Source organism: Ictidomys tridecemlineatus, chromosome 8 (genome assembly GCF_052094955.1).
Source record: "Ictidomys tridecemlineatus isolate mIctTri1 chromosome 8, mIctTri1.hap1, whole genome shotgun sequence".
NCBI classification, from domain to species: Eukaryota; Metazoa; Chordata; class Mammalia; order Rodentia; family Sciuridae; genus Ictidomys; species Ictidomys tridecemlineatus.
The window spans coordinates 40518209-40542160 of NC_135484.1; the positions used below are offsets into that span (position 1 = coordinate 40518209).

Sequence of the window (23952 nt, forward strand, 5' to 3'; positions counted from 1 at the left end):
GTTGTTCTCTACAACACTATGTCAATTTGTTTTCTCTTAATTTTCTTCTAGTGCTTAGTTACCCGTCACAGCCTACCCATTTCTTTGAACTTATTTTTTTTTTTAATAGTTAAACTGTTTCAAATAAAGTATTGAAGTAGGAACAGGTGGAATGAAGCAATGAAAAGTAAAAGTCGACTCATGGAATCTTTACTTTTAGCTTCCTAAGCACTGCTTTCAAAGAATACAAAATATGAAGGGAGCAAGGGAAAAAACCAAAGCAAACCAAAACAAAACAAAAAAACCAAAACAAAATAAATTAAAAAAAAAAAAAACAGAAACCATAGCACCATAAACACATAAGTGTGAGCACATTCTCTTGAGAGAGACAGGTAATACCTGTTGCTGAAATAATGCAACATTTTGGAAGGACAATCTTACCTTTTACAGTACCTGATGGAAGGACTAAGTGGGCAGAAGAGAACCCCATGAAAAGCTGATGGTGATTGATGAGTGACTTATGTATATGAAAGTTTGAAAAATATAAAGCTACTATGAGCACTAGAGGAAAAAGCTAAAACCTAGAAGCTGATTTCATTATTTTTTCCATGCCTCATTAAATAAGTTACACATTTTTTTCAGATAAGCAAGTAAGCACTTTGATGTCACTGATGTATTAAATATTTGTTAAGTGCCCAGACAATAGTTAGGTATTGTGAGAATTTAATAGCTATAATTAAAACAAATGTACCAGTGAATACTGACTTAAATCCTTTTTAAACATATGGGGATGGAAATAAAGAAAAGGGCTGGGGATGTAGCTAAGTGGTAGAGTGTTTGTCAAGAAATGCGAGGTCCTGGGTTGGGACTGTAGCTGAGTGGTAGAGTGCTTGCCTCGCATACATGAGGCACTAGGTTTGATCCCCAGCACCACATAAATATAAACAAATAAAATAAAGGTATAAAAAATAAAATAACATTAAAAAAAAAAAAAGAAATGCAAGGTCTTGGGTTTGATCTTAAGTGCTGCCACAAATGAGTGTGTATGTGTGTGTGTGTGTGTGTGTGTGTGTGTGTGTGTGTGTGTGTGTGTGTCTGTTTACCTATATAAAACAAAGGACTCCCACCCATAGAAACCTATATTGTTTTCCCAAAAGATGGTCATGAAAGATTTCTAGGTTGAGTTACTAGCACTAAACTAAAACTGAACATTCACCTCCCCATTTCTTTTTATTGTCCCCAGTACTGTGGAACTCTACCAGGGTTGCTCTACCACTGAGCTACAACCTCACGCCTATTTATTTATTTATGGTACTGGGGATTGAACTCGGGGGCACTTGACCACTGAGCCACATCCCCAGCACTATTTTGTATTTATTTAGAGACAAGGTCTCACTGAGTTGCTAAGCACCTTGTGGTTGCTGAGGCTGGCTTTGAACTTAGGAACCTCCTGTCTCAGCCTCCAGAGCCACTGGGATTACAGGTGTGAAGCACTGTGCCTGGCCCCCTTTTATTTTTTATTTTAAATATTTGTACAGTCTTGATAAATTGCAACCTTCCTGCCTCAGCGTGTGCTACTGTGCCTGGCCCATTCTTCAAAGCAGATTGTCAGTTATCAAAATTTTACGAAATTATTGATATTTTTTTATGATAACTTATGTTTTTTCCTCAAATGGAAGTTAGATAAGAGAAAATAATGGTAAACCACAGCAGAGAAGAATTTTAAGTTAGAATTTAGGTTCTTCAATGAGATGATATTTCATTTCTGGATTTGTTCATTGAATATATACATATTCATATTTATATATACATTATCATATTTACATGTGTATTCATACACACAAATTTTTCCCCTCAGTACTGAGGATTGAACCTAGAGGCACTCTACCACTGAGCTATATCCCCAACACTGCTAAATTGATAAGGCTGACCTTGAATTTACTATCTTCCTACCTTAGTATGTGGAATTACAGGTGTGCACCACCTCAAACTAATATGTAAGGAATACTTACTTTATGTTCAGTGCTCTGAAAGGTATAGGGGGCTAAGATGATGGGCAAAGTAAACAAGAACTCTATTCTCATGGAGCATCCACTGTAGTGTTAGAGAAGCAGAATGAATAAGTAGATGTATAGGCGAGCAACAATATTTCAAATACTTAAACTGTACAGATTGAAGTAACATGGAGTCTCTTTCTTCTTGGTTTATTGCTTTTTGCCCCTGGAATGCTTTCAATTTAAATTTATTGGCTAAATGCATCTGTTCCTAAAACTGTACGTAAGAGAAAAAAGAGATAATTTAAAAATTAAAATGTCATCAATCTGGCTTTAAGAGCAAAAGGAAATGGATTCTTGGCTGAAGATTAAGTAAGAAAACAGTGGAGAAATTTTCAACAGTTACAGATTTAGCCAGCAGTTTTGCCTGGACTAAGACTGTAAACAGTTTGTACTTTTAAGTTCTCCAAATTCTGTCATAATGATATTTTACAATTAAAGCATTGCCAAATCCATGCCCTTGAAGGTTTTTCTAAGCTTTTCCCCCCTTTTTTCTCGGTCCTCATAATTATTTAAATTTTATTTTTGTACTTTTTGAAGTTTCTATTTTATATTTATTTTTCCCTATTACTCCAATTTGACCCCCTGTACCCCCTGTTGGAGTTAATAGAAGCATGTTTTGGCAGATTATTTGGCCTATTTTCAGTCCAAAGCCCTCTCCACACCCCCACCCCATCTGGGGAATTGAGGATCATATCCATTGCCTTGAGCATGCTGGGCAAGTACTCTATGAGTGAACATAGGCTCTCAGTCTTATTTTTGCAATTTTACATTAAGATAGCATCTCAAGGGGCTGGGTGAGCTAGTGCATGCCTGTAATCCCAGTGGCTTGGGAGGCTGAGGCAGGAGGATTGAAAGTTCAAAGCCAGCTTCAGCAATTTAGGGAGGCCCTTTCTCAAAAAAAAAAAAAAAAAAAAAAAAAAAAATTTTTTTTTTTTTTTTTTTTAAATTTTTGGGGAAGTTACTCAGTGGTTAAGAGATCCTCTATTCAATTCCTGGAAGATAACAACAACAACAAAAAAAGAGAGAAAAAGATAGGTTCTCATTGAGTTTCTGTGGGGGGCTCAAACTTTGAATTCTCCTGCCTCAGCCTTCAGACTTGTTGGGATTAGAAATGTCCATCATCGGGCCTGGTTAGAATTCTTATCAACATTTTCAAGCACATTTTTCGTTATGTTCTTACAGATACATAATACAATAGAGGTCTATAGAATATATCAGCTAGGACCAAATAAAACACAAAAGATGGTTAAATTTAGTAGATTATGATTTATAGGCTGTTTCCATTAGAGTGATTTATTTTGTTAACACCATGTCTAATAACTTACTTAACATACATGGAAATGTTTTGGAAATAAGTTCAGTAAGCATTAGGAATAAATATGGAATGCTTTATTTTGTCTATTATTGGCTCTAGGGTCCATTGTGTTTTTTGTTTGTTTGTTTGGTTTTGGTATTGGGTATTGAACCCAGAAGTGGTTATTCTTCTGAGCTGTATTCCAAGTTTTTTTAAACTTTTATTTTGAGACAGGGTCTCACTAAGTTGTCTCGGGTCGCTTGATTTGCAGTTATTTCACCTTAGCCTCTGGAGTAGCTGGAATTACAAGTGTGCATCCTTGCACTCAGCTTCTTTCAGTTTTCTTAAGGGAAAAAGCCAGAGACAGAACAGTTTTGATAAGGTATATCTTTGTTCCAATAGGAGGAAGGAAACAATATATGAATTGATTTGCATTAAAGACCAGGAGACGGTAGGTAGGACTGTGACAACACTGGTTGATGCTGAGAATTAGGTGGATGGGTATAAGTTGTGGGAAAGATCTTACTTTTATCTTCTTTGTTGAGTTTTGAATCATGGGAATGTTTTAACTTTTGAAAAACAAGCATGCAAAACATTAGAAATAAAGTCACCTTTATTAGCCATAAATTAAACCATTAGTGTGTACTTAAAACTTAAGACGCAAATTATCTTCTAAAACGCAGACCTTAAAACTTAATTTTATAGCATGAGATAGAACCATTAATACATAAATCTTGGACTTTGACATTTCCTAAGGCTCTTGAAGAGAACTTCTCATCCTGTATGTTTGACTTTAGAGTGTCTCACCTGATTTTCCTTTAGGAGTTAATAATTCAAAACGATGAAATTTGTGTAACTGTAAAGGTAGAAAACACCCCTTTATATTTCAAATCATTTCCAGATTTTAGGTCTTGCCAAGATTGTACCCATCTCAAGGGGATAACATGCGATTCTCAATCAACAGGCTTTATCATTAGGAGCTCATGATGGTTCCCAAGTGCATTCATTTCTACCCAGGACCCTGTTACCTGAGGACACGCAGAAGGTGTCTGGATATGTGTAGCAGGAGTTAGACATTTTACTGGCTCCTATCATGACCCTGTACTTACGTAAGAGACCAACGTTCCACATTCACACAATACTACGTGCCCCACCTCCACATAGCAGGCTGCATGCAGGAGTTGGAGAGAAACTGAGGAGATAATATCATGGAGCGAATCTGGTAGTGGTAGAGAAGCAGGCAGCAGAGAAAAGGAATGGGTGGTGCACCGTTTTCCTTAAAGCTGGAGGAAAAGTATGTTCTTCCACTTACTCCGAATTTTTTTTGTGTGTCAACTCTGTTTAAATCTGATGCCCCGGGGGGACAAGCTAAAGAGTCATAGTTTATCTAAGAGACAAAAATCTGAGGACAGGATATCATTGTAACTTGATGCTGGATTTGTTGACATTTGAGACAAAACCCTGGAACTTTTATCTAAATAGAAGTGTCACCATATTTTAGTTTAACTGATAAAGTTATGGTCAGGGTGGAAATGCCATCAGTGTTGTTGAAACTGCAGGCTGTTTCCCAGGAAGTTTGTCTTCTAAACTTTGATGATGATCTTGTTTGGAAGAAATAAAACAGGCCCTGAGAGGAGAGTGAAGATTCACACACCAAGTGAGGTGGGGAAGGAATGCAGGCTCCGGACACTCGAAAAACAACAAAATCTCCTTGTTTTTTTTTTTTTGAAACAATCTGCTTTGAGGAAAAAAAAATGATATTAGGCAAATTCTGTGACTCATATTGCCTCAACAATCTTATTATGTATAGATCTACTTATATAATATTGCCTTTAAAAATGAGAGAGAAGCCACCAGGGGTGGTAGCACACACCTGTAATCCCAGCAACTCTGGAGGCTGAGGCAGGAGGATGGCAAGTTCAAAGCCAGCCTCAACAACTCAGCTAGGCACTGAGCAACTTAGCAAAATTCTGTCTCAAATTGAAAAATAAAAAGGGCTGAGGCTATGGTTGTGGCTCAGTGGTTAAGTGCCCCTGAGTTCAATACCTGATACAAAAGTTGGGAGGAGGAAAAACCAGCTCCCCACCCCCCCCAAAAAAAAAAATTAAAAAGAAAAAACTCTCAACATATCTTTAGTTTTTGCTCAGAAGTATATAAGTGATATTTCATTTTATTTCCACTGAAATAACATGTGCTTCATTTACTTACATACTTCAGATTTTATGAAGGCTATTAGGACAAAAGATTTCACCTTTTGGGGTCTTCTCTCTGGTGAAAATTCTACCTCTGGAGACAATGGAGTAGTTGTTTATCAAACACAGAGTTGGCTTAATCCCACACTAATCATGCTTCCCAGTGTGGTAACCAGATGAGGAAGTGATGTCAGTGTGGTGTGAGAGGACATGCAAATCTGTGGTTAGGTCTGCAAATAGCCTTGTGGAGTTCAGGTGCCCAATTCCCAGTATTTGTTTTCCATACCCTTCTGACATCTTCTTGTCTAGAATATGAGGCATTTACTGATTCTACTTCTGGGAATACATTTGGAGATCCCACCCGGAAATGACAAAAGTTCACAAAGATAATTAGGGGACTGAAGTTGACTGCTAGACACTTTGTCAATGGATTCTGTTTGGAAGCAAATCTTGTACTAGAATTAAGGCTGCTATGTTCTGTATATAATAAGATAAAGACTCATTGAGCTGAAAGGAACTTTTAAACCTAGTTTAAAACATTTTATAAATGAAGAAAAGAAAACTTGGGCTAAGTAATTATGTCACTGTGAAATTTAAGCCTTTAGTTTAAATCCTACATTTTGTATCTACTTACTCAATGGCTTGCCACGTTTGCTTTTTTGTTTGCTTTTTTGGTGGTATGGGGGCTTGAACATGGGCACTGTGCCATTGATTTATAACCCCAGTCCCCTGCCCTGTTCTTGGTACAAGGGATAAAACCCAGGGGTGCTTAACCACTGAGCCACATCCCCAGCCATTTTTATATTTTACTTTGAGAAAGGTTTCATTAAGTAGCTTAGGACCTTGCTAAATTGCTGAGGCTGACTTTGAATTTACCATCCTCCTGCCTCAGGCTCTGGAGCCCCTGGGATTACAGGCATGCACCAACGCACCGGGCTCCTTTTTATTTTTCATTTTGAGTTGCCATCACAATCATAATCAGTTAAGTTCCTCTAAAAAGGGAGGCAAAGAGAAGTTGAATCATGAGAACATCATCCTATACATGGGGTACCGGTGCTGCTCCAGCACCCCAGGAGGCAAAGGGTTTTGAGATTTCCAGTGCTCCCTTCCTTGTTTATTCCTACAGCAAACATTCATAGCCTATGTCAAGTTGAAACTCTCTCTTTTTTCTTAACAACTTGAAAAGACTGAACATGCCATCACACATCTGACTACTTAAAGTGCTGAATGTAGATAGGTTCAGAATTTCCCCTGAGCTATGGCAGGATAAGGTATTTTTTGACTTCACATGACAAGGGCTAATGATAGTTCTCTTTCTTGACTCATCTTTTGAACATTACCAACATTTTAACCCCAGATTACAACCTTATTTTACCACAAGTTCAAGCACTATGAATAAGAACTGCAGAGGCAAGGGCAGAAAAAGGCACAGATATGGTTCTGGTTTGTGATGTCCTAGATTTCCCTTAAGCATATTAACTATTGCAAGATAAAGGTCAGCAAAATTGAAGAGAGGAACCACAAAATTGCTGGATTTCAACTCTCATCATGACTTTGAAGGAATGGACGAAAATAATATATGTCCATTATTATTTTAGTGGTAGATTTTATTTCACTTCGTTTCTGAACAGCACAAAAGATCTGCTGAATGCTATCATTAGTTACTCCATACTTTCCTTATCATACTGTTTATAACATTTTATTGATTAATCATATAATTAATATTTTATTCTTTTTTCTCTCTATAAATCATTTGAGGGAGGGAGCTATGATGCTATTGTTCAGTGCTATATTCCCAACAAAATTAAAATATGGTACCCTTCCTCAAAAATAACTTAAGAATTTTAAGACAACAGGGTACATGCCTGTGACTCTGGTGCTGCTGGTATGTAATAAGCACTCAATAAGAATCTATTCACTGAGTGACTTAGTATTCTGAATGAATACATCTTTTGTTCCGAAGACTAAAAATTGTATACTACTGATGATATTAGAGCTATACTACCATATCTATACTACTATATTTTTTCAATAACCACTGTCAAATCTTCCTACCTTTAGCAATAATATTTAATAATAGAGCCGATGGTTTGCAACTGGCTTGGCTACTGTTTCCAATTACTTTGGCTGCATTGAATTTAAACCTTGAAAGACCCAGATTAATATACATCCTCCTTCTTCTCGTCCTCCTCGTCCTCCTCCTCCTCCTCCTCCTCCTTTTTCCCTCCTCCTCCTCCTCCTCCTCCTCCCCCTCCTCCTCCTTCCTCTAATTCAGGGGTAATTTACAACTGAGCTACATCCCCAGTCGTTTTAGTTTTTATTTTGAGACAGGGTCTTGCTTCATTGCTGAGGGTGGCCTTGCTCTTTCCTCAGCCTCTGAAGTATCTGGGATTACAGGAGTGCACTATTGCAACTGGCTTGACTACTGTCTTCCAATTACTTTGGCTGCATTGAATTTAAACCCTGAAGGACCCAAATTAATATACAAAGAAATATAAATTTACATCTTTTAAAAATTATTGTTATAGATACAGTGCCTTAGTTATATTAAAATAATACAGAATAAGAAAACACAGTTGCAAAACTACTCTGCTTTGTATCTGGGAAGTTTCAAACCACTGATGTAGAGCAGACTACCTTAGAAAGAATAATAGCTTGAAGCTGAAATTTACTCAGTACTTCACAAATCAATGACAAATAAGTTTCTCCACTCAGTCCCCTACAAAGTATTTTTCCTCCATTGGAGGGATACACTTGAACTTTTCCAGAAATGATCTGATTCTGGAGCTGTCAGAGGAAACTTCTTTGGAAATTACCACATCCATCTGTAATAATAAGCTAACCTGGTTCATGTAGGAAAATGTATTTTTAAAAATAAGCTTCATCTTCATTCTTTTGCTGTGAAACACCAAGTAATTTAATAATAGAGCCGATGGTTTGCCTGAGTTAAATCCTATAGGACTTCGTTTTCTCCAGTCAAGTTTCTCATCACATGTCAGTCCCAAGAACATTTAGATGTGTTCCATGCTATTTTTTTCATCCTTCATATGACTAATTATTATTTTCCTTCCTCGGTTTTCTTTAAAATGTGTCATGGGAGTGGAAACTATGTGGATATTCTAAAACTCAGCCTGCCCTCAGAAACCTGATAGAAAGAGAACAATCTTTGGAGAAGGAAATTTGTATTTGAATCTCACTTTTACCACTTTTTTTTCCTGTGTTTTTTTGAAAATTTATTTAATCTCTCAGGATCTCAGTTTATTTTCTCTAAAGTGGAGAGGATGCTTCCCTGGCAATGTTTGTTTTAAGGTGCATGGTGGGGTTGGTGCAATAGCTTAGCGGTAGAACAACTGCCTAGCATGTGTGATGCCCTGAATTCCATCCCCAGCACTGCAAACAAATAAATGGATATAAATAGAAAGATTCCTGATGATAGAGGCAAGTCGAATGATACCTGATAACTATTTAATACTTGGTAGATGTTATGATGGTGGTGAAGAAGTCTCATTTTTATGTAGAAGTTTTATAAAGTATTTTTTTCTCATTTTCAAAGTAATACACACTCATCATAGAAGAATGCTTTTAAAAACACAAACACACACAGCACACGCTATCTAGATGTCACATAGTCATTAGCATGTTGAAAAAAAATAAAAAAGGCAACGGAGATTTATAGAGAGATTCTTAATCATTCAACCTTTGACTTTTTATTTTCCATATTTTTGTGGTATTGGAGATTGAACCCAGAACCTTGCATGCCAGGCTACTGCTTTACCACTGAGCTACCCCAAGCCCTTTTTCAAAAATTTTATGTTAAGACAGGATCTTGCACAATTGCTCAGGCTGACCTTGAACTTGCCATCCTCCTGCCTCAGCTTCCAGAGTAACTGGAAGTATAAGAGTGTGCCACTGCACCTGGTGTCTTTTGACTTCTTGAGGCAAAAGAGTTTTGGAATTCAAAACAATTGCTAAAGAGAGAAAAGATGTGGCTATAGCAACTCTGGCTGCTTCATTGCAATGAGTAGAGAGTAACTTGTATTTGTTCCGGTCCGGACAGAGGCTTTGGGTCATAGAAACACAGATGAGCTGTTGGACCAGGTAAGAAAGTTACTCACCCTTTAATAGTTTGCAAATTGAGTCCAATGAACATTGTTACACTCACATGTATTATTTTATATCATGAGTTAACTCCTTATAGTTTAATGTTTGACAGTGAAAAGCACAAGAATGAGAAGTTTGCTGGGCATACTGTTCATCCGAACTGCTCTTTAATGTAAACTTTCATTCCTAGCAAAATAACAGAAGTCATAAGAGAGAAGCATCAATGACTTGAAGAGGAAACAGACCTTACCAGTAAGTCTGAAAGGACAAGGAATAGCTGGGACCTCAGCTGTGCACCCTCATCCCCTGCAGTAGTGGATTCTAATTTGACTGTAAGAGCCTCTAAGCTACATGCTTTCCAGGAAGGAAAGCACTGCCACAGCTAACTGTGGAGAACAGAGGACACTTTCCTAAAGAGATCTGGAAAGCTCTGAGTCACAAGAATTAATCAGGGCCTCAGCATTGATGCAAGCATTGATTTGGGCACATTGGTAACTTGTTCTGTAGGTCTTTATGGAAAGTGACTTAATGATATATTGCCACCTGCTATTTTTGGGATCTATCCAGTGTTGAACAATTTATATGCGACATATTGACCAGGTTAATTTTATTCTTTCTCCATACTAGAGATTGAATCCAGCAGCACCTTGTCCTTGAACTACACTCCCAGCCCTTTTATTATTGTTATTATTATTTATGATGAGGCAGGGTCTTACGAAATGGCAGATACTTGTGATCCTCCTGGCTCAGCCTCCTGGGTTGCTGGCAGGTTAAACTTAAGTTTGTTTTTTTGTTTGTGTGATGATTAGTAGTGACAGTAATTTTATTTTAGTCACCATCACCCACATTATGTTGTATTAACAGTGACAGCAACTATTACTAGCCTTAATCTGAAGCAGGACTTAACAATATGGAAACCGTATACATATTGGAAAGGAACTAATAACTTAATGATAATCTAACAGATAATTTAACAATGTTAATTGATAAAACTCTGTCCTACTGACTGATTACCTAGCTGAAAGGAGAACAATACAACAATAAAGAATCAAACTGGACAGCTCAACTTAAGTTACTGAATAATTTTTTTGCTTTCTAAATCCAAAATTTGAGTGAAAATATTATGACTGCTTCCACACTGTATTTGAAAAATGAAATCTGATTTGGTAAAGCAGCAATTTTTTCCATATGTCCAGCTTTAAATCAAAGAATTGAATGTGATCAAATCAGCATTAAATCAAAAGAATGACCAGAACATGATCACATATTCCAACTCTCTGGTCTTTTTGTTTGTTTGTTTCATTTTGTTTTTATTTTTAAAACCATCTAAGGTTTGGGGTGAGAGATAGAGACTAGATAGTTGGTGTGTTTCATGTGTTTCATTGAAAGGATCTATTAACCAGCCCAGAGGCCCTGAGAGCAGGAAATTACTGGTGGATATTAAAGTTGTAACACTGGATGGGACCACCAAAAGAGTAGAGGTTGGAGAGAAGAGCAACCACTGAAGGAGACCAACAAGTGAAGAATGAGTGTGGGTGGTGGAAACCAGGTGAAAAAATAAAACAAAATAAAAAACAGTGTTTGCCAGGAGGAAATTGCTCACTGGGTGAAATACTGTGGACAGGGCAAGAAAGATTAGGAGGGGGAATTGGCCGCTGATGCTTATTCCTCTTCTTTATATGTGTGTGTGTGTGTATATACACATACACATATGTATAAAGAAGAATACACACACATATACACACACATATTCTTCTTAGTTGTAAATATTTGCTACTTTGTTATGTGGTGCTGAACTTTGAACCCAGTGCCTCACACATGCTAGCAAGCGCTCTACCACTGAGCTGCAATCCTAGCCCCCTGATTCTTACTCTTGAAATGCTCATTTAACCCATTTTCAGGTGGGGAAAGAAAATCCTAGAGAAGAGAAACAACTCCCCTGAGGCTCTCTGTTCTTAGTTGTCAAAATTTAGAACTATTTCAAGCCAGATGCAGTGGTGCATGCCCGTAATCCCAGCAGCTTGGGAAGCTGAGACAGGAAAACTGCAAATCCAAATCCAGCTTCAGCAAAAGAGAGGCCCTAAGCATCTCATTGAGACCCGGTCTCTAAATAAAATACAAAACAGGGATGAGGAGGTGGCTCAGTGGTCATGTGCCCCGAGTTTAAACCCTGGTACATGCCCCCACCCCCCAAAAAATTTAGAGTTATCTTATACCTTGAAAATGACTCAACCTACTGTCAAGTACTATTTACTTTAACTTTTAAGGCATATATTTCACATTTTTGCTTTGCCACATGTTGTACTACACTTTTTTTCACTCTCCTTAGTATTCCTTTTTATTATATTCCAGAGGACTTTGAAACCTGATAAAGATGATGGGCAACAGCATAATTAAATGAACAATGTGGGAGCCCTCTGAGGGTTGAGCCATAAAAAGCAACTGTGGTGATTTATTGCTCCACAGAGTTTCTTCTCATAGATTCATTGTGTAACTTACCATGGAGTGTTCAGAAATCACTACCAGTAAAAGTTAGGATATAATCTGTGGTTGACGTTTTATAAAGATAATGACAGATAAAACAATGTGGTCTTGAATTCTTTGCTAGTTAAAATAGTCATAATTTGTAAACATAAACCAACTAAACTTGGCTTTATTGTTTTAGGCAAAAAAAAAAAAAGTCTTATTTATTTTATTTTGGAGTGTTCCTTGTATTTTTTTCTGAAATAGAACTGCTAGTTAAATGAGAGCTCAGGGAGAATTGGCTTTCCAAAGGAGAATTAGAAAGCCTTTTAAATAGTTAAAGAAAGCCTTTGTTACTTTGTATCAAGCAATGTTTGTTGTCTGCTAGAAGTACATTTATTCTCTTGTTTGTTGTTGAATTTTTTCCTTTTTTATTGAATTGTGAGGATGTGACCACAGAGGATTTTTGCTGGGCAGGGAGGAGAGCTTCCAAATATAATTCAACAGAAGATTTTTTTTCAGCCTTTATAAGAGAATATGAGTCTGTTTTATTTTTTATTTATTTTATCACAATAGTTGAAAATTCTTCAACAGACTAATTGTCTACCTTGAACTAGAATCAGTTGCCTACTGATTTGCCTGGATGATGTTCTCAATTCTGGTTTGTTTTTTTCATTCCACTGGGCAAACATCTGCGGGGCATTCTTGAGGGCAACATAGTGATTACTGAGCTCTACCCTATTAGAAACACAACCAGTTTTCAACTCATGAAAGTCTATAAAAGCCACTTTTTTAGAAGTCTCTAAACTTTGGAACTATTCAATGATACTCTATTCTTGCCAGCAATACACAATATATATTTTTTTAATGTAAAGGGCAAGGTATTGAACAGACACTTCACAGAAGAAGCAATACAATCAATCAATAAATACATGAAAAAAATGTTCAACTTCACTAGTAATGAGAGAAATGCAAATCAAAACTACTCTAAGATTTCATCTCACTTCAATCAGAATGGCAATCATCAAGAATATCAGCAACAATAAATGTTGGCGAGGATGTGGGGGGAAAATGTACACGTATACATTGCTGGTGGCACTGCAAATTGATGCAGCCAGTCTGAAAAGCAGTATGAAAATTCCTCGGAAAACTGGGATCGGAAGCACCCTTTGACCCAGCTATCCAACTCATTGTTTTATAACTAAAGGAATTAAAATCAGTATTCTAAAAATTCATTAAATTTCATTTAAGTTAATACAATTTAACAAAGTCAATTTAAATAACATTTAATATAGATTAAGTCTTTTAAAATTAACTATATAATAAAATTTTTTTTTTTTTTTTTTTTTTTTTTAGAGAGAGAGAGAGAGAGAGAGAATTTTTTTGATATTTATTTTTTAGTTCTCGGCGGACAAAACATCTTTGTTGGTATGTGGTGCTGAGGATCGAACCCGGGCCGCACGCATGCCAGGCGAGCGCGCTACTGCTTGAGCCACATCCCCAGCCCAATAAAAATATTAATAAAATTAATTTTAATAAAAATCCTCTTAGTGGTTTTAGAAACTACAGGTATCAGAGAAATATTAGCTATATATTCTACTTTTGTCTGCTGTCTCATTTTGCCTAACTTAAGCTAGAAACTTTTGTTTATCTTTTATCTTAATTTACCAAGATGAAAATGGGAAGACAAAACACCCAGTAGCTACACACATCAGCTTTTCCTTTGTTTTTTCTAAATTTTGCCTTAACATTTACATTATTTTATCCAGTATCCAGGTATTATGTTTTTATGTTAAAAGCATATGCCGTTTGATTTCAATCTCTTTTCAAATACATATATCTAAATCCCTGTTGCTTCTGCCATACTCACCAGATGACTGTTATAGTATTTTAATTTAATCCCATCTTGATTTTTGCTTTAATCTAACAATAATTCGGAATTGTTTCTATGGCCCTAATTTCATTGTATATGGAATTGTTTTTTTTTTTTTTTTTTTGAGGAGTCAAAATTCTTCTAATTTTAGATGCACAAGGAATTGCAGCGTGTGTGATAACACCTTTTCGGAATTGGCTGGCGTTTTCATTGTGGTCTAGGGCATGGTAAATTTTGGTGGCTGTAGCCTGTGTGTTTGAACATGATATGTAGTTTTGTGTGCATGGTACAACTTCTCGGTATAGCTACTCAGTCAGGCTTCTTAAGTGCATTACACAGCTCTTCTCTATCCCCTCCCTGCTTGTTGGTGGTTCCTTGTTTGGGTTCTGAGAGAGGGATGTTCAGTTTATGCCTTTTATTCTGCAGGGTTTCCCATGTTTTTGCTCTATATACCCCACGCTGTGGTACCCCAGATAACTATCTTATTGTTGTCCTGTGCTCTGTGATCCCTGGTCTGTAATACTGAAAGCATGAAGCAGCCTGTTACCTCTCAGCTTCTGCAAGTGAAGTGTTTTCTTGCACGTTCTATATTTGCTTTTGTCTTTTCAACTTGATCTACTCTTTCATAATCTATTTTTGTGTTCAGTCCTTGAAATTCTCATTCTTATTTTGGATCACTCAGCATTTTCAAATGTCCTCTTCTAATTTCTATGAAGATTTGGTGGTAGAAGGAGAAAGAGAGGTGAAACATGCTCCTTTTCAGCCTTTAAGATTGAACTTCAAATCTTAGTGTAGTTTTGATTTTCACTTCTCTAAGTGCTAGTGATGATGAGCATATTTGCATCTATTTGTTGATTAATTTTATATCATCTTGGGAGAAGTGTCTGTTCAGGTCCGTGGCCCATTTATTGAATGGGTCATATTATTTATTTATTTATTTATTTATTTATTTATGTGTGTGTGTGTGTGTGTGTGTGTGTGTGTCTATTTAGATTTGTGAGTTCTTTCTATACCCTAGAGATTAGTGCTCTATCTGATGTGTGATGGGGCAAAACTTTTCTCCCAAGATGTAGGATCTCTATTCACCTCCCAGATTGTTTGTTTTGTGGAGAAGAAACTTTTTTAGTTTGCATCTATCTCATTTATTGATACTGGATTTTAATTCTTGTGCTATAGGAGTCTGATTAAGGAATTTTGGGACTAATCCCATATGATTGGAATTAGGGCCTACTTTTTCTTCTGTTACATGCAAGGTCTCTGGTTTTATTCCTAGGTCCTTGATTCATTTGAGTGGAGTTTTGTGCATGGTGAGAGATAGGGATTTAATTGCACCTCCCTCCAGTTAGAATGTCAGCGATTTTTGAAAATGGCAACTATTATGAAGACAACAACAATAAGTGTTGGTGAGGATTTCAGGAAACATGTACACCCCTACACTGTCGGTGGGACTGTAGATTGGTGCAGCCAATATGGAAAGCAGTTTGGAGATTCCCTGGAAATTTGGGAGTAGAACCACCATTTGACCTAGCTATCCCTCTTTTTGGTCTATACCCAAAGGACTTAAAAACTGCAAACTACAGGGACACAGCCACATCAATGTTTATAGCAGCAAAATTCACATTAGCTAAATTGTGGAAACAACTTAGTAGATGAATGCATAAAAAATGTGGCATTTATACACAATTAATATTACTCAGATACTTACCCTCTCGCTCAGTCCAGGAGACGCTAGCGACCTTCACTACCTCTGTCAGAGCCTGGTTGGGACAGCTGGTGCCTCGGAGAGGACAGGCTGATCCTGCCTGCCTCCCATGTACCCTTTGTCACAGGGAGCGACATTAATGTGAGACCAAATAAAATCCAGTCATAGACATTAATAGAATATCTCAAAAAAGTATTTAATAAAAAGGCTAGCAAATACAGGGTCTTTAATGAAACTTTAATAAAATTTATGAGACAAGGAAACTGAAAGCACAATATTTTCTTAGGAACTTTCCTGTTTGGTGTTATTCTTTACAATATAGAAGCTTTTCCTAAGAATGCAGGGAGTATGAAATTTCTAAGGCTATCTTGCTGTTTTCTCCATTAAACCCCTTGTCTTAAAAAAAAAAAAAATCTTGAATCTATATTAATCTTTGTGATTTTCTGAGTACCTGTATAACATATTTTTCTCAAGAATGCAGTGAGGTCGCCGTTTCCAAGAGCTCTTTAATTCTGAAATATAAGAAGTGTGTTTCCAGGCATTGAAACCCAAAGGCTCACCTAGACACAATGGAGTGAGCAGAATATATAAAAATCTCTCATGACAAATCTGAACTCTGCTTTTCCCAACCATGTGAAGTCTACTGGAATAAGATTCCAAGTAATTTGGCAAGTCGAAGCCAAATATATAGTTTGATATTCTTCTCAGGAGTAAGCCGTGTGATGTTACAGGAAGGCAGATTTTAGTGCTGCATTTCTGATTGTATCCCCCCAAAAGTTGTTCCATGCATATCATGCAAGAATGTAACCTCCAAAAAATGAATAAATAAAAAAGAGGAAATTTGACGTAAGAAGGCTGGATAATATTTGCATGTTCGTGTATTTTTAGCACACATCATACCTTCTTATTTCTTCCTTGCTCTGATTTGAAGCATATGCTTTCATTTTTCATTTTGGCTTACTATGTTATCACTTAATAATAATTCAGTAAATTTACTTAGAACAAGAAAGTCACCTAATGACTCATGTCTTAGAGATGCTTTCAAATAAAAGTAATTGTGCATTTTGTACCATAGAGTATTCCCAGTGTTTCCTAGAATCGTTGCAACTGACGCTGGAAGCTTTGAAATAGAGCAGGAGGCATAAGGGCTGTGGCTTGTGACCCTTCCCAAAGTATGTAAGATTGATAGACATTGAATGCAGATAAAGAACTATGCATCATTGAATTTTTTCCTGTCACTAAAATGCTAGTAGAGCTCAAGGAATTGTGAGTCTCTTTGTCTACAGTACAGGAAAAATAAGAAATTTAAAGACTGGAGTTCCATACAATTTCTGATAACATACCTTAGGTTCTCAGCTTAAAAACACAAAAGGAGAAATGTCATCATTTTCCATAGCATTTGGAAACTTTTCATAGGTTGGAAACTTTACTATCAGAGCTCATCAGTTCTCAGACATTTATATGTTTTGAATACTTAGCCAATGTGACTTTGGGATGCGTCCTCCAGTTGTTGTTTCAGTGATTTTGTTCATGCCTAACAACTGGTGGCATCTTGATTTTGGTAAAATAATGTAAATGTTAAGGTGAAATTTAGAAATAAGAAAGGAAAAGCTGATATGTGTGTAGCTACTAGGTGTTTTTCTTCCTTTTTTTTTTTTATTTTTTTTATTTTTGTAAAGTAAAACAAAAGATAAACCAAAAGGTTCTAGCTTAAGTTAGGTAAAATCAAAGAGGAGAAAAAAGAAGATAATATCGCTAATACTTCACTGCCACCTGTAATTTCCAAAACAACTAAGAGCATTTTTATTAAAATTAACTTTATTGACATTTATATTAAGTTATATAGTCGATATTAAATAATTCAATCTATATTATGTTAAATTGACTTTGTTAAATTGTATTAATTTAAATAAAATTTAATGAATTCTTAAATATAAATCATACTATAATTTAATATAATTTATATTAAATTATAAATAAATTTAATATTTAGAATTTAATATAAACAATATCAATTAATAAAATAAATTTAGATCACACCATAGTATTAATAAAAGAAGTTTAAATAATACTACTAAGATTAATTTAAATTAGATTAATTTATATTAAATGATAGTATAATTTATATTTTAAAATATATTAAATTTTGTTTAAATTAATTTTAATAAAAAGGTTCTGAATGGTTTTAGAAACTACAGGTGTCGGAGAAGTATGTGCTATGCAATCTGCTTTTTCTCTTCTCTGATTTCACCTACTTAAGCTAGAAACTTTTGATTCATCTTTTACCTTAATTTATCAAAAGGTTGTAACTACTCCTATTTTAAAGCTTTTCATCTTTCAAAAACTGTTGTTAGCTTGTTTCTCTCCCCAACTTGTTTTGATCCAATGTTTTATAAAATGTGTTTATAAGAATTATTGTAGAGCCCCCAATAGTATGTAGATAAGCAGTCCAGATATTTAATGATACATTCCTACTAATTAACTTTTCCATTGGCAATGGATCACGTGATCCCACTTTGGGGTTGACTCATAGAAATACTCTTCCTTCTGGACATATTTATCATCTGGAAAACTGAATTAATGTGAAGTGACTTTCGTAGAGAAATGGAAATCGGCAAAATGGATAGGGGTCATAGAATTTGGATTCAAGGCATCTTAGAATTTATCCACTAAGCTTCCTGTTTAGGTCCTCCCCATTGGAATTTTCGCTTGGTAGTTGTACAGTGTTATCTTGGATAAACTAAATATTCTCAACGTTTTGCAACACTATATTTGGTTTTCATGTACTCTGAATCGGAGACATCCTTCTTATGGGTTGGGTTTTTCTTGTTTCCTGTAATTACATGTATCGTTTTTATCTTAATGCCATTAAGTGAGGTTGGAACTAGTGGTTCAAGAAGGCTGCTCTGTACAGTTGCTCGCTAAAGTACATCAGAATTGATAACTGGTGATGATTATCTGCTACATTGGAACAAAATTCTATAAACAAAAAGTGCTACAAAAAACAAAACAAATTTTTTTTTTAAAGTACTATAGCAAAAAATCACAACAACAACAACAACTAAAGAAATAAAATAAAATACCCAGTAGCTATCCACTTACATATACCAGCTGTTTTGCTTTCTCTTTTTGTCTACAAACACATGAGTACTTTTTCAAAAGGCCATGCTGTAAAACATAAAAAAAAAAAAGGGTTATGGCTTCTTTAGAATAATGCTAAATATTTAGAAGATCCTGGAGTACAGCTCTGGCCCTATTGTCCGGGGACACTGGCAACGGTGTAAAGGTGGGTTTAAAAAGAGGATGCCCTGGTCCACCAAGTCCAACTCCAGCTAGGTTACTAAGAGGCACAGCTGCAGAACGTGGAACCAAGAGTGGATTCCCGTTGGTGCTTCTGCCAGCTCTTAATTTGGCTCCATCTTTAACATTTCCTGGTAAAGAGTTCTGGGAAAGAACTCTGAAGCACAGGTTGTTGATTTGGTTTCAGAGGTATGTCGGGGACACTTTTTGAAGCCCCTCCAAGCCAACTCCTCATCCACTTACCGACACCACCATAAGAATCTTTATTCAGCAAGTGCTGCATTTGGTCCTTTGGAATGTCCAGGATGCTCCCCATCAACTGCAATGCTTCAGGACGTTTGCCTTTTGGTGTCTGGAGATGAGCGATAAAAAGGTTTTGCATGAGGACTTTGTCCACTTTTCCTTCTGCGCTGTTGCCCAAAGTGGACGATTTCTGTTGTGCGTGGTCCAACATTTCTTTTCGGGGCTCCTTTTGTTTTTTCAGTTCTTCCATCTGTTCTTCCTCGAGATCTAAGTCTTCTCTCGGTCTGGAAGCAGAATCCAACAGAGCATTCGCTTGATCCAAACGTTCCCGCAGTGATGCTACTTCTCCTTCTAGCTTTTCGGCCTTGTTCTTCCATTCAGCTATTGACTGTTTTTCTTTGGCTAATTCGGCAGAATGCAGAGCTTTCTCTTCTTCTTGGAAGTGCTCTAGAACCCTTTTCAGGCTACTTGATGACAGGGCACACTGTACTTCTTGGTCCCGTAAGTGTTGAACCTCGTTTTCTCTTAGGATTTTTACTTTGGTCTCTTGAAAAATATCAGAATTCAATGTTTGAGCATCTCCTCTCTCACCAGGCAACTGGGCTTTTAGTTCTTCAATAGTTTTCTGCAAGTTCTTAATTTCCTCCTCTAAAATTAACTGGCTATACGCAGCATTCATCTGCTCATATTGGTACTTAAATTCATCCATTTCCTCCTCCTGCTCCTGTAAAGACTGAAGTAGTTGCATTTTACGCTGGTTTTGATTTTCAGTTATATTCAGATGGTCTTGAATTTCATCTTCCAGATGATTTTTGACTATATTCAGTTGAGATACCTCCAATTCTAGTTCTGTGATAGCATCAAGAGCTTCAGGCTCAGCCACTGGTACAGCTTGATTGTGCTGTTCCCGAAGTATTTCCAGTTCTACTCGCAGATAGTTGTTTTCTGCTTTCACGTAGGTAAGACTTCTGTCCTTTCTTTCAACGGATTGCCTTAAAGTTTCATTTTCTCTTAAGGCCTGAGAACACTTATCTAAATCCTTTTGTAGTTGTGAACTTTTTTCTTCGAGTTTTTCAATAAAAACTTCTTTCTCATTTATGACTTGTGTCAATCGCTCCTCTTCTTCTATGTAAGATGCCAAAATTTCCTCAGTTTCTTTTTCATCAGCAGTCATTTGCTCAATATTCTTTTTGAGTCCTGCTATTTCAAAGTCCTTCTCTTGATTGAGTTGAAGTGCACATTCGTGTTTCAGCTTTAAGTAAGAGGTCTTCAAATTGTGTGCATTGGAGAGTTCCTCAATAGTCTGCCTGTGATTATTTGCTTCTTCCAACAGTCTTTTTTCTGCCTGGTGCAGTTTGGCTTCAGTCTCTTCTTTGTCTCTTTGGAGAGTCTCCGTGATAGTGTCTCTTTCTTGAGAGATCTGATTGTAAGCAGCAATAGATTCTTCCAACTTACGCCTTACATCGTCACGTGCTAAAATCAACATTTCATTTTCCGTCTTGAGTTCAACAGCAACTCTCGTTAAGTTTTCATTGAGCTGTTCCTCTTGAGAAAGATTTTGCCTTAGGTTGCTCACTTCAGCTTCTCGTTCTTTAAGCATGTCATCCTTCCAGTGACTGTTCGAGTCTTCGTTCAGAGAAGTTGGATACTTACTCTTAAATCCAGACAGCTCCTCTTCAAGTTGTCTAATGTGATCCTTAAGCCCCAGGTTTTCCTGCTGGAGGTTTAAACTATTTTTTTGTGACTGATTTAGCTGATCTACTAAATCTTCCACTTTACCTTCAAGCTTCTGCTTAGTTAAATGCAAATCACTGAGGCTCTGCGCATTCTCAGTTAACTTCTCCTTCTGCACATGCAACTCTTGGGATATGTTCATTTGCTCATCCTCAAGTTGACGAACTCTCTTTTTTCCATCATCTCGATCTTGTTCCAACTTCTTGATGACAAGGTCTCCTTCATTTTGTTGTTTGGATAGCTCATCTTGTATCAAAATCATGTGCTTTGTAGCTTCCTGATTCTGATGATCCAGTTCTTCTAACTCAGCTATCAGCATTTTCTTCTCATTGGTAGTCTGATTCAGTTCTTCCTCCTTTGCCTTCAAGTGAAGTTTTAAGTCTAGTAATTGTACATTCAAATTCACGTCTGTTGAAGCTCTGCTTTTCATGACTTGATAGTCACAGCTCAATTTTGACAGTGACATCTGAAGTTCCTCTTTTTCTTGACTCAATGATGACTTCTCTTTTTCTAAAGCTTCAACATGCATTTTAAGTTTCAGATTGTCTTCAGCAAGGCGGTTATCCTGGTTTAAACCACTTAGTCTCACGATTTCCTTCTCCGCATCAGCCAGGGCTCGTTGAAGCCTGAGCACTTCTTCCACTGCTGAATGCTGAGGAAGGGTTCTTCCCTTTTCTGCCACAGTAGAACTCTGCTCCCAAACTGAAATTTCATGCTGATGATCATCTATGTCTGGACTGTGGTTTGGTTGAAGAGTCTTGATAGTATTTAGTACTTTGCAGATTTCACTCGAGTCAGAATGGTGTGTTCCCTGAGCCTCAGCAATCTGCCTCGAGTGGCCAACTTCAGATTCCTGTTTTGCAACTTCAGTTGATAATCTGTTTGTTTCTTGTTGTGATACAATTATGTCACTAAAGTCCGTGTCATCATCACGAAAGGCTGAAGAATGACTACCGATCAGGGAACCGAACGGAGCCGGTGCGGTTGTTGTTGGCACACCACAAGCTCCCGAGCGTACTGATTGAGCAGCTGCCCGTAGTTGGAACATTTGATCTTGCAGTACAGTCTGTCCTGCTTTAAGATGGCTGACCTCTACCTCTTTCTGTTGCAGTTGATCTTGGCAACTTACAGACTGATGGTTTCTTTGTAGCTCTGGCGCTTCATGCTTTTCTTCCAGGTCAGTACAATACTTTTTCGGTCTTTCATTCTCACATCTTAGTGTGGAATCAGTGGTTTCCATTTCCTTTCTCCGACAATGATGTAAAGCTGCTTCTGGGTCTCCTAAGTCATCCAGAAGCATGTCCCTGGTGAGGGTGGAGCTATGGCCGGTGAGGAAAGCCAAGCTGCTCCCCACCTGAGCCAAGAAGTGGCCCAAGCCTGAGCCCAGGCCTCCAAACCAGGCCGACATCGTGGCCACTTCAGCGAGCCATCGGACCAGCTCTGAGAAGCGCGTCCATCACCATCCACTTCTCTGCCCCAAACGTCCTCCGGCGTTGCCGGGGTCAATTATGACCCAAGCGCTCAGAATTCCTCAGAGCGCGGGGTTCCTGGGGCTCCACCAACCACCAATCATCCCTCCCTGCCTGTAAACTCAGAAGCCTGTCCTGCGCTTTGACCAGGGACCTGCAGCCAGTAGCACACTCACCCCCTGCAGGGCCTCTGCTTCTTCCCTGCACTTGCCTGTCAGCTATTGGCTCACGGGATTGGGCAGGGTTGGCTGGGAGGAGCTAGAGATCCAGGAAAGTGTCCTAGTTTGAGTCCCAAGGCAGTGTGCTGTGGAGCCAGGAAGAATCAATGTTGTAGATGAAATCCAAAGGTAGTTCACTGGACAGTTCCCTCTTGTCTGGGAGAGGTGGGCTTTTTGTCCCATTCAGTTGCATTCAGTTGACGAGGTGAGGTCTCGCTCCACATTAGAGAATGGAATCTATTTAACTAAAAGTCCCCGATTCAAAAGTAAATGTCACCCCATAACACCAGCACAGACACACCCAGAATAAAAGTTGGCCAAGCATCTGGGCATCGTAGCCCAGGCGAGTTAACATATACAATTAACCATCACAAAGTCTTAATCAGTCTCAGAATTCAAATTATAATATGGATTAGATTTCACTAAAGAACCATCTTTACCCTTTCCAAAAGTAAATTTTTGCTGTTAATCTATACATTTCCGAGTTCATTTGAACGTTATTTGGTCCTTGTTAATTCTGATTGAAGTTTATTTAAGTGCTCAAAAATTCCGCTTAAATTTCACTTAAGAAAATTTGTTTTAGAGCCAATGGGTTGATGTCCACTTAACCTATTGTTGTTTATCAGTGCCAAATATAATCCAGGTTTCAAGAGTCCAGAGTGAAATAAAAAGTTGAGAAATTTTCTACTATGGAGTAACAATCCTAAATGTAATTCCCATACCTCTGAGGATCAGAAGGAGTTAAGATAAGGCCCTGCTTTCCAAGGTGTTTAAATTCCAACAAGTTAATGAGGAGGCAGTTTTGTAGAGTTGGGGACAAAGCAAGGAGATGAAGCACGTGGGCTGTAACAGACATACCCATTGGGACCAGAGCAATTTTGGAGCTAAACTGACAGAGCGCATTTATAAGACCTCTCTCACAAGCATGAGTTGAACAGTAAATGACAACATAGTGTGTAGTTCTCACCTGATGGCTGGTGCAGAGAAAGTGGCCAACAAACAGAGCCTGCTGCCACTTTGTTCCTATTTGCTTTTTGTTTTGTTTAGGATCATTTTCCTTATTACCCTTTAGAAGGGGTTTGGGTTTGCTCCCATTACTCTCTTCCCAGAGCCCATTTTCAGGAGACTCTTTTCCTTGAGCTGTTCTTTCTCTATGTCTGTTCAGGAAACAAAACCTCAAGGTGGCAGAAATAAAATTTAAAAAAAGGAAGAATTTTAGGAAAATTAATGGTTAAGTAGATCCTAAGGATTATATGAATCACCTCATAATGTCTCTTGCCTTCAAGATAGAGCAAGTAGACATAATTACTCCGATTGCTATCAGAAA

At 37.4% G+C, this 23952-nt stretch overlaps 1 protein-coding gene across 4 annotated transcripts in view; it reads left to right on the top strand.

Moving 5' to 3' along the window:
* Nucleotides 1-23952, top strand: part of LOC144366061 (heat shock factor protein 2-like) — a 59408-nt gene that overhangs the window by 22622 nt on the left and 12834 nt on the right. For all 4 annotated transcript variants that reach the window (XR_013424909.1, XR_013424908.1, XM_078019304.1 and 1 more), the window contains one exon: nucleotides 22050-22115. The gene's annotated coding sequence lies outside the window, so the exon portion shown is untranslated. The remainder of the gene's footprint in view (nucleotides 1-22049; nucleotides 22116-23952) is intronic.